Here is a 16,032-nt window from a genome sequence, read left to right on the forward strand (position 1 = left end):
TTTACATCTCTGAACCGAATACGTACTATAAGAGGAAAACCATATACTGCTAAAAATCATTTTACTCTAACCTAAGGTTTCTCATCAGCACTATTAACATTTCAGGCCAGATAATTCTTGGGGGCGGGGGGTGTCTCTTCTGTGCATTGTGTTTATTAGCAGCATCCCTGATCTCTGCCCATTAGATGCCAATAATACCAGTCGTGACCACCAAAAATGTATCCAAACATTGCCAATGTTCCTTGGGAGGCACATTGTTCTCCAGTTGAGAACCACTGCTCTAACCAATTTGTGATATTTTAGGATTTGCTTTTTTTTTTTAGGTGGGGGTCAGATTTAAGGGGCCTTTAGTTCAAGCAGTTGTGTAGAGAGAGTTAGAATCTTCCCTTCCACTTGGGGGCATAGGCAGTATAATAGTTTTACTGAGCTTCAGTTTCCTTAACTGTGAATAGGTAAAATATTACCTAACTGAAAGGTTGTTTCGATAGTTGATTGAGATACATTATATAAAAAACTTTGGTTAATTTTAAATGTTATGCTATCTTGTTTGAGTTTATTCTTTGGAATGTATAGAAAACCCATTTCAGAGTTCTTATTTCTGTGGGCAAGGCTATCATAGTTTGGGATCTTCTATTTATGGACTTCAAGAGTATTATTACCGTGGGTAGACAAAAACTTTAAATGTTCAGCGAAAACTCATTTATGAGGTCAGTTGTGTTTTGACTCTTTGTGGTGCTCTAATTAGATTGTCACTATATTCAAATGTAGTAGTTAAGTGATCTCCTGTATTCTTTCAACGACTTTGAGCTTCTCAAATTGAGGATAGCCAATCACATTGTCCTTCAAAGTTTTTGTCCTCATATCTGAAATCCTGCCAATTGTGACAGCTGGTGTGTCAGCTCCAATAGAGGAAGCTAGCCTCTGTCAGCATGTACTTGGTCCACTAAAGACTTCTAAAAACTTTGCACAGTTTACAACAAATGTCCACTTCTCATTGCTACTTTGTAGAATTATAAAACCTTGTTCATTAGTGATGAAATCTTATCTGTAATAATTAAGCTTATTCTTATTGTTCTACCTCTGCAGAAAATTTGCAAAGACTTTGAGAAGACAGGAAAATTATCAGAAAGACAGCGCCATTATACTGTAAGTATTGGTTTGAAAAACAAATGTAAGTTAAGAATATTTTAAGTATCCAGTTGTTCCAGGGGAAAATATGTTAGGCAAAGATATTATATGTAAAATATAGAGCAGGATATATTATAATCTTATTAATAATTTATAAGAACTAATCCAATGCAGTCTTTTAAAAATTGAAAATGTGTTTTTATGTATTCAGATGAGGATTTTACCAATACCATTGAAAAATATTTCTAATTCTAACAAGGATTGATCTAGTTTATGTACATTTGCTTATTTAAAACTATCAGAATCCAGAAAATCATTGTAGTTTTGTAGGCTTGTGATTTGTTTGGGTGACTTATTGTTTAGGTTATTTTGCAGAATTATTTATTTGCTGATTTATTTATGTATTTCATTATTTATTTATTTGATTATTTAGTAAATTATTTATCTGATGAATTATTAATACATCTTCATGACATGCTTTAAATTATTTATAACTTAATTTTGAGTTTATTGCTTTTAGAGGCTGCATTGTTACTGACTAGTTTTGATTTTTTTCTTTGCGGTTCTTTAAAATTAAAGTATTAGCTCTAAGGCAAAAGTGTATTCATTGCAATGGCCATGGGTTTTTCTTTCTTTTTTTAAGTAATTTATGGTAGAGATGAAATTCCAGTTATGCTTTGTTTAGCTCTAAATTTACCTGTTTAGGATTACTGATGATAGAATGTTTATGTGTTGTGTACATACTCATTGTAGAGTCACTTACAAATTAATGATATAGCCTATAGTATGTAAACTGAGATTGAACATGTAAACCTCAGTCCACATTATCCTTTGTATCTCTAAAGGACAGGTCTGCATTTCTTACTTGCTTTAGAATCCTGAATAGAGTCTTATTTTATTTTAGTGGCAAATCTATTTTACTCCTGGGATATTTTTAGGAAAGTTCAGAGAAATGAAGTCCAACTTAGATTTGGATCCCTGAGATAAAATTTGACCGATGAAGCCTTTGTTTTTTTAAGTTATCATTATATGTATATTTGGCAAACCGCATGATGTTGGTATAGATTTTTATATCAGTCATAATGACATATTTATTTCATATCATATCTCTTAATGGAAAGTTTTATACCACTTTATTTTAATGAACTAAAATGGACAAGGGCCTTTATAAATGCAAGCTATAATTTCTCTGACTTGAGCTAATAATTCTCTTTTGTAAAGTTTCTATTTTTAACCAGATAAGGTATTTCTTCTTTTGTCTGATTCTATTTCATAAGGTAGTGCAGTTATTAGGGCTCTCTTATTGAATAGGTTTAATGAATAGGTTAAGTAGTTGTTTGGGTAAAACAGTGTTGTGTGCAGAACTAGGTCTTCTGTGTTTGCTTGTAGTGAACTACTGTGTACTTTACAATTTTAACATTTCAGAGAGAGGCAGCATTGTACACTTCAAGTTAGAATTTCTTATTTTGAAATATTGAGTATATGAATGTTTAATTGGAATATTGCCTTAGTATCTTCATATACTTGTCTTAAAGGAAGTGGTTTCATTTGATTTCTATACATGGATTTAAAAATGTGAGGCACCTGGGTGGCTCAGTTGGCTGAGCGACCGACTTCAGCTCAGGTCACAATCTCAAGGTTTGTGAGTTTGAGCCCCGCGTCGGGCTCTGTGCTGACAGCTTGGAGCCTGGAGCCTGCTTCGGATTCTGTGTCTCCGTCTCTGCCCCTCCCCCACTCATGCTCTGTCTCTCTCTGTCTCAGAAATAAATAAACATTTAAAAAAAAATTTAAAAAAATGTGCGTATTATACATATCCGTGACTTCTGTTTTGGAGATGAACAACCACAAACACTGTCAGATACGGAATTTTATTTCAAAATGCACTTCAGTATGCCACTGTGGACTTCTTTTGAAGAAGAAAGCCACCTTCTCCAATGTTGAATAAGATCTACTATGTGAGTTATCATGACAATATTCCCAGCCACACTGTTAATACTTATTTGTGGAGTATTAGCTGTGTTACCAAGTGGTCTTCATTGGAAAATAAACATGTGTGTGCACACACATGCACACACATGGGAAGTTTTCTCCTGACATCAAAATAATTTTTTAGGATTTGTTTTTATAAGGAGACATTAATGGAGATTGTCATAATAATAGCTAGCATTTATTGAGCACTTATGTGCAGGTACAGTGCTTATATCTTTTACATGGATTTTTTGTTTTTCACAGTGAGATAAGTACAGTTATTGTCTTCATTTTATGAATGAGGAAACAGAGACTTGGAGGTGTCAAGTAACTTGCTCATTGCCACCTACCTGGCAATAAGTGTTGGTGCTGGGATTAGGACTCACTGAGTCTGACTCTTCAGGGTCTTTCTTAGCCCATTACAGTTTGCTTGTATAGTTGGTATTAAGCAGGTTTTTTTGTGGCGTGTGTTTTTTTTTTTTTTTTTGACTTGTTTTTGAGAATGTAGTTATTTATCTCTGATAGGTTTAACTTGCTAAGTATATTCATTTTGTGTTACACTTGGACATCTTTTTTATTTAAAAAAAATTTTTTTTAATGTTTACTTATTTTTGAGAGAGAGAGTGTGCACGTGCAAGCACGTGTGAGCAGGGGAGGGGCAGAGGGAGAGGGAGACAGTGAATCCAAAACAGGCTCCAGGCTCTGAGAACACTTGGACATCTTTTTTAAACAGGAGGAAGAACTTGAGCTTCTTGAATTTTCTGATTTGATTCTTCTTGTAATCCTGTATAGTGGACCAGAATTATGTAAAGAAGAATTTGTGCCTCAGGGAGATTGTATGGTTTACCTTGTAGATGTCCAACACTCAGATCTTTTTGACTTTAAGCCCAAGGCCATTTCCAGGGCTCTCTTAGGTCAAATTGGATTTCTTTATTAAAAAAATGGTATTGTCAGGGTTAGATACACATATATTGTTGAAAGAATGATTAAGAGTCTGATGTGTAAGCTTTTATAAGAATGACCACAAACGTACTATTAAATTAACTCTAAATATAGTGTTTTATATACAGTTAAGCATTTTAACATGTACATAAAAAGAATGAGAAAATAACCAATTGTGATTTTAAACACTTAAATGTAATTATTTAAAAGATTCTACAGAGCCTCCAGGAGAAGGGAAAAATGTTGTCAATTTGGTGTGAGACTAAGAGAACAGGATCTTTCTAACTCTATTTGCTACCTGAAAACAAAGGGCAGTCTTTCTCACCTTGGGTCTGAAGCACACAAAGAACATCAGAAAGCGGATGAGCTAGAGTTAGGTAGCAGTAGAGTTTGGGTGATGTTGGTATGAGTGCCCCAAGTAGCTGCATTTGTATGAACAGCAGGGTACTGTGTGAATCACTCAAAGTTTTAAGTTAGGGTTTTCAAATAAATAATTAATATGACATCATAAAATGCCCCAAACCTATGAGTTAGTTAATATGAAATACTGTAATAGCTAGGATGACCATATAATTTATCTTCCAATTTAGGACACGCCATTACTAGTGTGGTAGTAATATCTCACATGCCTATTGAGTAATTCCTAATAGCCTTATATAACATATATTTAACAGGAATCTTAATTCACATACACTATCTTTAAAAATGTTTGATTTTATGGTAAAACTTCTTTTGCTAGTATTTATGTTTTTGTTAGCTATACACAGCAGTTTGTGGCTATGACTTTTATAAAGTGTGACTGATGATGTTTCACAGCTTATGGAGCCTATTTTCAAGGTGAAAGTAAAGAGGTGTTGCTGTTGGGAACAGAAAGATGAGGATAGCAAAGTTGCTCATGGTATAGTAGAGAGTTCTAAAGGTTCTCTTGATGTCATACATTACAGGATATTCTATGATCATTTTGCCTTGTAAATCTTTTAATTGGTGGCATATTTAACGTTGTACTGAAAATGAATTCTATTTGTTACACCTTCAGAATTTATAATTTTATGTTTGATGATCCAATGGTTCCCGGCCGCCTCCCCCCCCCCCCCCCAAAAAAAAAAGCCCCACCATGTTACATGTCATATATATTGATATGTTGGCAGTTTGGCCAAAATATCTTTCAACGTTTATTTATTTTTGGGACAGAGAGAGACAGAGCATGAACGGGGGAGGGGCAGAGAGAGAGGGAGACACAGAATCAGAAACAGGCTCCAGGGTCTGAGCCATCAGCCCAGAGCCTGACGCGGGGCTCGAACTCACGGACCGCGAGATCGTGACCTGGCTGAAGTCGGACGCTTAACCGACTGCGCCACCCAGGCGCCCCTGGCCAAAATATCTTTGAAAACCACTGTTTTTTTCCTTAGTGAAATGTTGTATAGGAAAATAGGAATCTCTAGAAAAGGGTGGTTTTTTGTAGTTTTCTTTTTAATTCCCTATTGACAGATATTTATCTAAAATGGCATATTACATTATTAAAGTCATAACTAGATTATTAAAAGTTCCAGTTTATTTGCATTTATAGATGATTTGTTAAGTTGAACCAGGTAACCACACTGGCATATTTGTGTTTGAATATGTAGTTAAAAAAAAATTCTTGTGCAATAATTCTTACTCATTCATATGTATAATATTAGAACCCTTTTCATTCAGAAAAGCCTATTATGCCTCGTAACAAAGGAGGGGCTTCCTTATATTCTGCCTTGAGTTTGCCACAGTATAAAGTACTTTGTAAAATACTACTGTAGTTCTAAGAGTAATAATATAACTTCTGTGTTGGCTCTGAGAGAAGCTCCTTTATAATTGTGACAAGTGAAAGTACAGCCAAAGGTCACGTTGAACACAAAATTTCTTTCACACCTCGTCCGTTTTGTGGATAGCATGTGAAGTAGTGTGGGTCCCTGCACTGATATTTTAAGAGAGCAACCCAAGGTTGTTCCCGTGGAAATGTTTCAAATACCTTTCTCCCTAACCTCCCATGCGGTTGCTAAATTTGGCATGAATGTATATTTGAATCCTGGACTAATTAAATGGAACCTTATTAAATTTAGAGTTTGCAAAATAAAAAAGGAGAGTCTTAGTAAGGATTTCTTGGGGCACCAAATAATACTGATATGAGTCTTTAATACTGAATATTATGAATGCAGTGTTTTGGTGTTGATGTTGCTCAGTGAAACTGTGAACCCCAAACAACATAGCAACAACAAAAACAGAAAGTAAAATACACACAAATGTAGTTATAGAAGGATGGCATGCCTATACGTGTACAGTTTATTGATTATATCATATTTGTGACTTGAATTTGGTTAAGTAAAAGTTGGAATATTAAAAAGATTATAGAAAAACTTTCTATTAAAAATTATATAAAGAGGATATACATATGATCCAGGTTGGTTATCAAATCTGTTTAGTCATTCTGTTTACACAACATCAAAAAATATAGGTCACAGAAAGGATATTTGGAAGAGGATAAAATTGGCAGGTTACAGTTTTTAGTATAATTGATAAAAGTGTTTCTTTTTGTTTTTGGAACATTTTTTTTAAAGTTGTTTTTCCTACTGCAATATGCTCTTTTCTATGATTCTTCCAGAATAATGATTTAGAAGGAAGAGTGGTGCTCCTTCAGAAGAGAAATTTTGGAAATTAGTAGAGATGTTTTTGTTTGTCACAATGATTGTGGGAGTGTTTCTGGCATTTAATGGATGTGGATCAGGGATGCTATGTATCCTATAGTGCATGGGACCGTCTCAGACTACAGAAGATTGTCCTGAGTACCACATAACTTTTGAGTGGGTGCTTGCTTAAATTATCTTTAAAGATAAAGCAATAATGCTTTTGTGTGTAATGATACAACTTTTTATAAGATTAGTTACATGAAAGATCTGATACTTTGGGGGAAGTTTGTGTGGGGAGGCTTAAGTAGAATAAAGAAATCCTCTTAAAATTCTATGTAATTTACTTCACACATTCTTTCCACATCCTGATTTATATATAGCATTTAAAAAATATATATATATATAGCATTTCTAACTAGAAATTTAGTTGTAAAGTTTTCAGTTCAGTAATGCAGTTTACTGGAGGCTCAAGAATACTGATTGCAAATATGTAAGAAGATATTTAAGGTTTTTGTAACAACAAACTAAATTTTAAATTAATGGATCTCATTGAATTTTATTAGTTAATATGAATTATATAAAGATATTTCATGATTGCTATCCTAAATATTAAAATTTCATTTTTTAGAATAATTATAATGAGTTAACATTATATTTAAAAATTGTTTATTTTTATGTTGCCTAGTCTTCGGTAGTACTCTGATATCATCTCTAGTAGTTTATTATGTAACTTCTCTGTAACTTTTTATGTTACATTTCCTTACTCGCTCTATTTACTATTTTCTCTTTTAGGAAGATACAGCCTCTATCTATTGTATTTTTTTTAACTATCTTTTTTTTTTAAGTTTATTTATTTGGAGAGAGAGAGAGAGAGAGTGAGAGAGAGAGAGAGAGAGAGCTCTAGCAGGGGAGGGGCAGAGAGAGGGAGAGCGAGAATCCCAAGCAGGCTCCATGCTGTCAGCACAGAGCCTTGAGTAGGGCTCGACATCACAAACCGTGAGATCATGACCTGAGCCAAAATCAAGAGTTGGATACTTAACCTACTGAGCCACCCAAATGCCCCATCTATCATATTTTTAAGTACTAGAGACTTAATGTATATATGTCTTGACAATGTGGTAGCATTCCTGGGATATATTGTAACTGAACTGTACCACATCTTAGCATAGGTAATTGTTTGACACTGCACTTAAAAGTAAAATCCAGGTCAGTTGCACTAACAACCACGTTTCATAATTTTTTCCATTTCAACAGTGTATGATTTGTTTTGGCATTTTAGTTATTTCATTTAAGCTTCACATTAGATTAATTTTGTCTGCAATCACTTATCTCAACACTGATTTTCATTCTGGAGTTCTCCTATGCTGCTTACTCTTTTTTCATTTTTTCCTATAGTTTTTGTAGAGAATGACTTGTTCTTTCATCTCTTCGATCCAAACTTATTTATTTATTATATATAGATGCAAATATGTGACTTTTATTCTCTCTTCTTAAGTAGCTATGCCTAAGCATTTATTTAATAAAATATGTATTTTGATATAAATTACTTTTATTTTTCATTAATATTATGATTATGGAATTAGTATTGATTAAAAAAATTCTGTGTGTAGTTATATTTTATTATCTCTGTACTTCATTTCAGGATAGTACAGGGAATGAAAGGGGTATGGGATCTGGTGGGATTGAGAACCATTGTTGTAGAAATGTGTGCTTATTCCTTGTAGCTCTTCCAACTCGTGTGCTTAAAGGATTCTTCCAGCATAAATTGGAGCTTCTATCAAAACCAACAATTTGGAGTGCCTGGGTGGCTCAGTTGATTGAGGGTCCAACTTGATTTTGGCTCAGGTCATGATCACAGGGTCTTGGGGCCGGCCCCGCATTGGGCTCCATGCTCAGCATGGAGCCCGGGTCTGTCTGTCTGTCTCTCTCTCTTCTTCTGCCCACTCCCCCCCCCCCCCATTAAAAAACAGGGGAGCTTGGGTGGCTCAGTTGGTTAAGCATCCGACTTTGGCTCAGGTCATGACCTCATGGTTTATGAGCTTGGGCCCCACATCAGGCGAACGCAAGTCCCTCAGTTACTCATGTGCTCTCTCTCCCTCTCTCAAATAAATACATAAATAAACAAATCCCAACAATTCATGTAGAAATTAAAATTTCAGCCTAAACACTCTTCTAGTTAGGAATATAGGGGCTTATTCTGATTTCTTTGATATTTTGTAAATGAAAATTAGTTGCATATGAAGTATGTGTAATAGATTGAAAGATGAGATTTTATTTTGTCTATAAGATACCCAAACAGAGTGGGCACAGTTTTTCACATAAAATTTGAAAAATTACTAATGCTAATTAATCAGTTTTGGGGGGGGGTTTCTGAAATTAATGAGTGATATACTGATTTGACAACCATATTGAACTGTTGCTTATGTCTCTAAATCATTCTCTTGCTTCATGAAAGCTATACTGTTACATTTTGTTATTGGTTTTGTAAATGAAACATAATTATAAAATATTCTAGTTAAAACCCTGTCAGGAGTGAAAATGTCTTTGTATGCATTTTGGTATAGATACATGATTTTGTTTATCTTCAAAGTGATACTGTTTTACAATGCATGTGAGCATAACAGTAGAGATGAATGTGTAGCAGTTTGGCAGTCATTTGATACTGGTTTAATGTAGATACTCAATCTGAAGACTAATGGCCATTGCCATGGGGTTTCCCTCCAATCTTACAGGCATCTTTGCCCAGGCAAAGAATACTTGCTTCTAATTGCTTCCTCTAGTATAGTTTGCTATGGGTACTATTGAGCTTCCATTTTCATTCATGTTGTGAAGTATTGAGGTGATCCAGAAAGTCAAGAATTTTTTTTTAAGTTTGTTTATTTTAAGAGAGAGAGCGTGTGCATATGTGTGTGCGCATGAGCCAGGGAGGGGCAGAGAGAATCACAAACAAGCTCCACGCCCAGCTCGGAGACTGACACAAGGCTCAATCCCACAAACATGAGATCATGACCTGAGGCAAAACCAAGAGTAAGATGCTTAACTGACTGAGCCACCCAGGCACCCCTAGAAGGTCAAGGATTTGATATCCTCTGAGGTTGGATAGCTTTGCTCTGGTCTCTCTCTGCAGATTGCAACTCATTGCCTTTTTTCTGGCTTAACTTCCTTATTATATGGACATAGATCTTAGGAATATGACTATGAATAAAATGACTTCATTTTATTCTCAGACTTGATTAATAGTTTGGTTGGGTATAGAATTTTAGGTTGTAGATAGTTTATTTTAGAATTTTGAAGGCTTTGTTTTACAGCATTCAGTGTTGCTACCAAGAAGTTCATTGTCTTTTTTCCCCTCCCTCTACATTGTTTTCTTCTGTGCATGACCTGTTTTTATTATTCTGAAAGCTTTTAAGATCTTTATCTCTGAGTTTTTATGATGATGTGTCTTGGAATGGGTTTTATTCATTGTTTATACTGGGACTTCAGAGGACCTTTTCATTCCGGAAGCAAGTGTTTTCCAGTTTGGGGAAGTTATCTTCAATTAATTTATTCTTACTGCTTGTTAGTTTTTTTCTAGTTCTTTTATTTTGCCACCAGGGTAGTAGAGGTGGCATGTGTGAGACTGGATGTTATTATACTGTGGATAAAATAGTTTGCTTCTCCTTGCTATCTTTTATGAAAAGTTCTCTTATGAGTTACTTCCTTTAATATGTTACTTCTCTATTTTGCAATAATTTGAGATCTTTTTGGGGTTTTATGAGGGAAAGGAAATAAGCCTATGTGTTAATCTTTGTTGACTCAATCTTTCTATGTGCTGTTCACTGCTTACCTCTTTTCCTGGTTAATTTATCCTGCAAGATGCAGCTCTAAAAAGCTTTCTCTGATTTCTCAGTGATGTCAGCTCACTTCCTACAAACCTTTGTAGAGCACTTACTGTATCAATTATTATCTTATTGGTTATCTTTGTAATAAAAATAAGAGTTGTACTATCTTTACCAATATTTCTGTACAAAAATAGTATTTCCTAAATGAATGAAAGCATAAATAAAATACAGAAATGAGATAGGGCACCTGAGTGGCTCAGTCAGTTGAGCATCTCACTCTTGATTTGGGCTCAGGTCATAATCCCAGGATCTTGGGATCGAGCCCTGCGTCAGGCTCTGTGCTAAGTGTGGAGCCTGCTTTAGATTCTCTCTCTCCCTCTGCTCCTCTGCCCTATTCGTTCTGTCTCTCTCTCCTTGTCTCTCAAAAAAAAAATTTTTTTTTTTTTTAAATGGAGTGCGTGAGTGACTCAGTCAGTTAAGCTTCTGACACTTGGTTTCAGCTCAGGTCATGGTCTCACCCTTTTGTGAGATTGAGCCCCATGTTGGGCTCAGAGCTAATAGCAGGGAGCCTGCTTGGGATTCTCTCTTCCTCTCTCTCTGCCCCTCCCCCATTTGCATGCATGTGCATGCTGTCTCTCTCTCTCTCCCTCTCCCTCTCCCTCTCCCTCTCTCTCTCTCTCTCTCTCTCTCTCAGAATAAAAAGAAAAGAAATGAGATAGATAATAGGTAGAAACAGTACAGTTTTGTCAGAAGAATTATAGTTATTTCTTCTTTTAGTCCTATTTAATTAATGTTTGAATAAAAAATAAAACTTGGTAGATATTTACTTTTAGTAAATATTAATACTGTTTGTGTCCTCAAAGTAATGTCTTTATATTGAAGCTAACATACCAAGTAGTCATGAGAATTTCAGTGTAAGAGAGCATCTTTCTTAATGAATTTAATTAGGAATTAAGCTAGAAGATATTTAAAAAAGCAACTAGTGAAGAGTTATATATTAAGGAGAGTACAATGAAATCATAGGAAAGAGGCAAGAATGGAGAAAAACTCTTGTCTTTTTGGTTAACATAGAATTCTAATAATTCCACATAATAAAATTGAAAATTCTAAGAAAAAAATATTTACTAGTTTTGTGAAAACTTTCTGTATCCACAGACAAAAGGAAAATATCTGCATTAGCACAAGATTTTGTTAAAGGATCTTTGTCACTCTCTTGAATTTAAGTTTCACCATCAGAATGACCTGTTGTCTCTTTGTGGGAAATTTTCCTTTGTTCATAATTTTGTTTTGTTTTATCAATTTAACTTTAATGGTAGGAAATAAAGTTTTAAACTATTTGACTCATGACTCCTGTTTCCATATAAGTTAAAATAAATCAGTCAGGAAATATGTATTGAGTACATAGAAGTCCTTGCTTGGTGTGAAGGCAGGTTCAAGAGGTATTCGCTTTGAGAAGGTGCACTTTATTAAGATGAATACACATAAGAAGTGGCAGGTACAAAGTTCAGTAGGATCAGAAATGTCTCAAAATTGTATATGGTTAATTACCAAAGAATGCACAGATGGGATTTATAGTAAATTTAGCTATCTTTAGTAGAATGTTGACATATTCTTTTTTTTTAAATTAAAAAAAATGTTTATTTTTGAGAGAAAGACAGACAGTGAATAGGGGGGTGGGCAGAGAGAGAGGGAGACCCAGAATCTGAAGCAGGATCCAGGCTCTGAGCTGTCAGCACAGAGCCCTACGTGGGGCTCAAACTCAGGAACCATGAGATCATGACCTGAGCTGAAGTCAGATGCTTAACTGAGTGAGCCACCCAGGCGCCCCTGAATGTTGACATATTCTTAAATTATATCTTACATGGTATATATAAAAGCAATAAGGATTAATAACTTGATGAAGTTACTTAATGTGTTCTGAATTTTAATATTTCTCTCTCATTTTAGCCCATAGACCCAGTATCTTCAGGGCTTAGTCATTGTTCTCCTTGAGTTTGTTTACTAATTAGAAATGTTCTTAGAATTACATAGAATTACTCTTGGGATATTACATTTTTCACCTATTAATTCATATATGTACTGTTATTATGTATGTGATATGTTTTATACTATTATAATATTCATGTACTATTATAATGTTTGTATAAAATCATTCACATTTTAGAAATTAGGATTATACCAGAAAAGGTGATTTTTTTTTTTTTTTTTTGCTGTGTGTTAATGTGCTTCATAAAGCATGGTTTGACTTCTTTGTTTTTTGTCCATGTATTTTATTTAAACTCAGCATTCATATTTTTCAACAGTCATTTCAGGATAAAGCTAGATATATTTTTTCACCCAAATTCACTGTTTTTTTTCTATGTTGTAATTCATTTGCGATTTGATGAAAATATTTTTTTAGCTGGGCCAGTTGCACATGTGCACTGTCTCTACCATCCATCCCCAACAACTCCATCTCCTCTCCTTGTCTTTTATTTTGTATCCCATTTCATATGGTAGATGACAACAGAACCCAGTACACACACAAAAATATTATGAAAAACTCAAATCAAGTGCAGGAAGGTTTATGGAGAAAAAATGTAATTATGTTATTGTATAAACTTTTACAATGTTGTCTAGCAAGCTAGAACTGCCTGACAGATGTGACTACTTCATTGTTTCAAATTTATGCCAATCAGAGTTGATAGGATTTGATCACACTCTAGTAGATTTATGAGATAAATTACAATATTGCATGACATACTTCAGATAGAAAACATCAATATAAGTTGAATATGATTTCTTGTGTAAGATAACAAGCCAGTAATTCTTTAAATAAGATGGTTTCTCCTTTAAGAGAATATTTATCAGTTTTTGTGAAAATTAACACTATCTCTGATATTTTTTTCATGGTGACAAAAAAGTATATTAAACTTTTGTTTTAGTGTACAAATGTGATTGTAAATGAGTGGCATCTTGTTTCTGTTTAGATATAGATGACCTGTCAAATTTCCAAAGGCCTGTAAAGAAATGAGGCTGAACTTAAAAGAAATTTGACTGCAGAAAATTTTAGACAAGATAAAAAGCTTGTCATCGTGGTACTTCTTTATTTTATTTTAAGTGTATTTATTTATTTTGAGAGAGACAGCGAGTGAGCACGAGCAGGGGAGTGGCAGAGAGAGAGGAGAGAGAGAACCCAAGCAGGCTCTGCACTGTCAGCGCTAACCTGCCCAATGTGGGCATCAAACCCATGAAACGGGACGTCATGACCTGAGCCGAAATCAAGAGTCGGACACTTAACTGACTGAGCCACCCAGGGGCCCGAGGTACTGACTTTTTTAGAGTAAGGTTTCATTAGATAAGTCTTACTAGGAATTTTCTTTTTCTTTCTTTCTGTTTTTTTTTTTTTTTTAAACAAGTAGAAGTTTAATACTTCACACAAACAAAGAAAATGAGAAAGAACATATTCACTAATGAAGTGATGGGTTTCCCCAAGGAAGTTAGAGCCAAGGAATGGGAGTGAGGTTCTCAGTCAAACCTGTTTGTTCTAACAATGAATGATAGAAGCAGTTATTTAAAAGTCCCTGCTAAGATTGTTTTTAACTTCACTTAGGAAGTCTACATGGCGGAATCCCTCAGTTCAATTTTGAGATGAAAGCATGGGGTCTCTTGAGAACTTGATACGAAAATGTTACTAAGTCAAATCATTTGTGAAAAGAGGGTAGTGGGGCGCATGCGTGGCTCAGTAGGTGAAGCGTCCGCTTTCGGCTCAGGTCATGATCTCCCAGCTTGTGGGTTCGAGCCCAGCGTCAGGCTCTGTGCTGACAGCTCAGATCCTGGAGCTGCTTCGGATTCTGTGACTCCCTCTCTTTCTGCCCCTCCCCTGCTCACTCTCTGTCTCTGTCTCTCAAAAATAAATAAAATATTTTAAAAAACTAAAAAAAAAGAAAAGAGGGTAGAATTTTTAGTTTCTTCAATTGAAATTTAAAAATTTTAGAATATGGAGAGTAGCCAAACTGATTATTATTAATATTTTTTAAAGAAGATAGATCCTCGTTTTTCAGGGAAGGGTATTGTAAAATCTTCCTTATTTTTTTTTCAGAAAAAAGTTATTTACATCATGGTTTAGGTTTAAAATATTTAAGAAATATTCCAAATGTTTACAGATGTCTAGAGGATAAGTAGAACAGGCAGCCTTGTATTTAACATGCAGAATTAGTATGTTAACATTTGCTGTATATATATTGTAGAAGCCTTTTAAAATCCTTCCTTTTACAAAGATTACTACATCTTGAAATTGGTTTATATCCTTTCCGTCCATGTTTTTAGACTAGTAGTACATTTATGTGTTCAACATGAGAGTTCTTACAAACTGAAATATTCTATTAGAATTTATGTAGTTTTTTTTTTTTTAAATCCTTTTTACCCAACAATGTTTCTGAGCTGTTGCTTCTAATTTTACATTTAGTTACTAATTTTAACTGTTATCTACCTAATATTCCGCGATAGGACAACATCAGTACCACAGTTGCTTTATCTGTTTGCTTTTTGATGGACATTTAAGGGTCAGGACACTTTGCACAGACTTTTCCACAGATACTTGTGTGGCTTTGCAGTGCTCAGGGTGTTCGGTACCCAGGACGGACTGCCATCAACTCTTACAGCACTGTATCCAGGTTCTGGTACTCAGCAGCATTCTCAGGCAGTTTCGTGCTGTCCTCTTTTCTTGCTGAAGTTCCTCTGCTGTTAAAAGCCAATTGCGAAGAAGCCTGCATAAAATCTTGTTATGCTGTTCTTTAAAAAAAAAACCAAAAACAAAAAGCAAAAACCATTCTTCTGTCCTTTCCCCACTCTGTATATAAGAACATAAAATCTGTATCTTTTTTGGTATTTGTTTGAAAAAGATGCCTTTTGTTGTATTTTCCAGTTTTTACATTTTTGTTTGATTTTAACCTGTGGGAGGCTGGGACCTCTGCTATTTGGGGGGTTATTTTTCCATAGCAACAGGTGCACTGGGGTCTGTGCATAAATAAGACATGATTTTGCTTAATATGAACAATGTGATTTTGAGCCCAGTTAGTTATGTAACTGTTTCATTTACTAACTGTGAAATATTGAAAATGATACACTCTTATTTGTGAACATTTTGGAATTTTTTTAAAGATTATTTGAAAATTTTATAATCTAAATTACATTCTTTGGGTTCAAATTTATATTATAATTTTCACAAGTCAGGCTTATTTTAATGCATTTTATATTTTGGTAGAAGTCATACATTTAAAAGTATACTTAAACATATATTAAACACTTAAGATTTGGATTATGATGCACTCTAACCGTTGAAGAGAAAGCTGTCAGTTTATGAAATTCTTTGACTTTGTGCCCAGCAGCTTGAAGCTGCCTCATACCATGCCAAATATTAGAATATTACTATTATTAACCCTTTCACTGAAAGTATTTCATCTTGAAATAAAAAAGATGGAATATATTATTAGATCTGTATCATTTCTTACATATCATTAGTTTCAAAAAGCTGA

General features: G+C 34.5%; 1 protein-coding gene across 9 annotated transcripts in view; it reads left to right on the forward strand.

Annotated features, from left to right (window-relative positions):
- TBC1D5 (TBC1 domain family member 5) overlaps positions 1-16,032 on the forward strand; it is a 544,621-nt gene that overhangs the window by 44,163 nt on the left and 484,426 nt on the right. For all 9 annotated transcript variants that reach the window (XM_040480115.1, XM_040480107.1, XM_040480108.1 and 6 more), the window contains exon 2: positions 1,087-1,146. The gene's annotated coding sequence lies outside the window, so the exon portion shown is untranslated. The remainder of the gene's footprint in view (positions 1-1,086; positions 1,147-16,032) is intronic.

The sequence above is a fragment of the Herpailurus yagouaroundi genome, unplaced genomic scaffold, assembly GCF_014898765.1.
Source record: "Herpailurus yagouaroundi ecotype Mexico unplaced genomic scaffold, PumYag 159, whole genome shotgun sequence".
Classification (NCBI taxonomy): Eukaryota; Metazoa; Chordata; class Mammalia; order Carnivora; family Felidae; genus Herpailurus; species Herpailurus yagouaroundi.